This window comes from Alnus glutinosa, chromosome 12 (assembly GCF_958979055.1).
Source record: "Alnus glutinosa chromosome 12, dhAlnGlut1.1, whole genome shotgun sequence".
NCBI lineage: Eukaryota > Viridiplantae > Streptophyta > Magnoliopsida > Fagales > Betulaceae > Alnus > Alnus glutinosa.
Genome location: NC_084897.1, coordinates 21129727 through 21133280, shown reverse-complemented (window position 1 = coordinate 21133280; position 3554 = coordinate 21129727).

The following is a 3554-nucleotide window of genomic DNA, read 5'->3' as shown; positions in this document are numbered from 1 at the left end:
AAATAAATTAAGGTGAGGGACCACCTTGCCACATAGGCAAGGTCAGGGGCGGACCCACATATATGCTGGGGGGGACGAATGTCCCCCCAAAAGTTTTAAAATTCCCTTAAAAAATTTTAAATTTATAAATTTGTCCCCTAAAATATCTAAATTTGTCCCCCCTAGATTTTTTTTATATGTTTTAACCCCTCTTTTATTTTGAAAAGTCAAAAATTTCCTTGATTTGTACCGTTAGCTTCTAACCAAAATTCAAACTTAGTTTCCTTTTTTTTACTGTGACTGAGCTCACAAGTCACAAATCAGCCTGTGAAGCCTGCACCAGCACGTCTGCAAATATTGCAATCAACTAATTGTAGCACTTCTGTCGTTTTCCATTTCCTTGGCAATTTTCTTGGCGGGCTTGGAGCACTGGCAATTGCAGCACTTCTGTCGTTTTCCATTTCCATGGCAATTGGAGCACTGGCAATTGTCTTGGCGGGCAGGGGCGGACTAACGTCTTGGGTGGTGAAATATCCTTAATTAATATACCAAAAAATATATTTTTGTCCTCCCAAAATGACATTTTTGTCCCCCCAAAATAATATTTGTGTCCCCTTCAACTTATTTTTTTTTTTAGTTTTGCCCCATCTTTTAACACAAAAAATCTACAATACCCCATTCATTTAATTTCCTTCCATATTGTAGTTGGCTTGTAACTAGAAACTCAATTTGATTTAGGACTCTGAAGATGCGAAATAAAAAGTTAAATGGTTTTGGTTCTTTGAGTGGTTATTATAAGTGACTTCTAACCAACAAAATCAATTTTCTCAGTGGTTATTGTACAGTCATATTTGGGTTCACAATATTTGTTTTGGCATCACAAGTTAAATGGTTTAATCATTTATGATTTTACCATTGTTTGGCTCGACTCATAGCATTGTTATTTGAGGCTTTAGGGATTGTTAGTAGAAAGAGTCCACGATCATACGTATCGTTTTTATTGGACCCTATAGATTAAGTTTAGTTTTTTTTGCTAGTTTTTATTTTTATTTTTAGATAAGCTATTTTGCTAGTTGTTTATACCACTGTGTGTTTGTGATGCCATGAGATTAAATGTAAGACTTCAATCCTTTTATTTAATATCAATATGCACAAACACAAATATATAAAAATTTTAAATATCTATATGCTTTTGTATTTATGCAAGTCCGTCTCCCCAATAAAAAAAAAATTCCGTCCCCCCTCACCAAAAATCCTGGTTCCGCCCCTGGGCAAGGTGGTGAAAAGTTGTATATTTAGGTGGTAATGAATCATTATTTATGTATAAAATATTCAGTTTGTAGTTTGAATAATGATTCACTACCACCTAAATATACAACTTTTCACCACCTTGTCTATGTGGCAAGGTGGTCCCCTACAAACTTTAGAGTTTTTTTATTTTTAAAAAATAAAATAAAGTGGGGGACCACCTTGCCACATAGACAAGGTGGTGACAAGTTGTATATTTAGGTAGTAAAGAATCATTTCTCTTGTAGTTTATATCTGGAGTAATGATTCACTACCACCTAAATATACAACTTTCTACCACCTTGTCTATGTGGCAAGGTGGTCCCCCACTTTAATTTATTTTTAAAAAATAAAAAAACTCAAAAAATAGTAGGGGACCACCGTGCCACATAGGCAAGGTGGTAAAAAAGTTGTATATTTAGGTGGCATTGAATCATTATTCTTATATCTGAGTATGTGGCAAATTAAGAGGTAGAGTCAGATATGAATTAGGTTTTCTACTCCCACTTAACTTAGGAGTGTTTAGAGTTTGATTTGATATGGGGATTCTATTCATATTCGACTGGGAGTTAGACTGTTGACAAAACTCTTCAATGAAACTTTATTGAAACCAAATTGGCCGGGACTACTTCCCCCTATTAGACTTGGAGTAGATCAACTTTTCCCAACAAACTTCTAAAAATTTGCTTTTTTTGGCGAGATATGATCTTTTGTCATCCCAAGACACAACTTTTAATCACATTGTCTATGTGGCAAGGTTGTCCCTAGCTAGCTTTAGGGGCATTTTTTTTTTCTAAATAAAAAAATAAAATAAAAAAGTAAAAGTAAAAGTTATCACGTGGACAAAGATAATTAAGAGTTGTATCTTGTGATAACAATGTATCATATCTCTTGGCACACTACGTTGACCGTACCAGCGTCATCGTTTATTTACTAATGAAGTTTCTCATACTTAATTAGAACAAAAATAAAAGAATCTGTGAGTAGTAATGTAATTTCATCTCCCCCTCTAACCAAATTAATAGGGAAAAAGCTTCTCCATCTACGCCTTTCCTTACTTTGTATTTCCCTTCCAATCACACGGAAAGGTTGCGTTGCTAAGCTCCCTTTATCTCTTACAATTCATCTTTCCAAACTAATCTACCAAATTAATCAATGATTAATTGGATTCATTTGCCAACTTATGACCAAATTCAGGCCATCCGGACTTCTCAAAGTTTCTAGTAGTTTTATCCAAAGTTGCCTAATTTCATTAGTTTTTGTGATTAATTACTAACGTTATGTTTATTTTGACGTAAAAATTGGTTAACATGAAAATATTTTCAGTTGACTAAGGAAAATAACATTCACGATACGTAAAATAATTTACACTTTTCATCTGCATAAACTAATTTCTGTCTATTTTCCACACCTCCAGACATGTAATTGTGAGAGGGCTTCTTAAAGGGCCTGCTTGCTCTAATAGATATTGGTTTGCCAAAACACTTGTTTGGTCAGGTGCGTCCCGCAAAGGCCCTCTCACTACTGCTTGCCGAAATTGCAAGCAATATAGACAGATAATCGCCATCTAATTACACTTTCAAATGCTTTCTATTTTCACACTTTCTCTCTCTCTCCAGCTCTCTCGAGCATGGGTTTTTTTTTTTTTTTTTTTTTCCAGTTTTAATTATACTTTTTTGAATTATATTCAACTTAATTTATTTATTTCAGAGACTAAGATATATCCATGTAAAAACTACATGCATGAATTGAAGATGGCCTGAAAGTCAAGGAGAATGGTATTGGACATTCATGTGACCAATTGTAGCAATGTAGCAGCTGAATCACCTTATTCTAAGGAGTAGTTCAATTGATTGGGGACCACGCCTCATGAAACGGAGGTCACTAACTAGTTCAAATGGCATCTCCCCTCTTGTGTGGACATGTCAAAAAAAGAAAAAAAAGAAAAAAAAGCAACTGAATTGCCTTTTTAACAGCTCCACCCGAAAATAATAATAATGAAAAGCTTGGCTACAAAATGCTAAGGACAAAAACTTGGATAAAGAAATAAAAACCATACATTTGCAAACGTAATTACTAGTCACTATTAAGACAGATGAGCACTAGATCTATCCAAGCAGAAGAAGCAAAGGAAATAGGAAAAGGGTTATATGGAAAAATAAAAAATAAAAAAAAAAAATTGAAAGTATGGGCTCTCTCTCCAATAAAAGATTCAAAATATAATTAAATACAGTATAAAAAATACACACAAATAATAAGAAATTGGCTAGAAAATCACATGGTCCTCT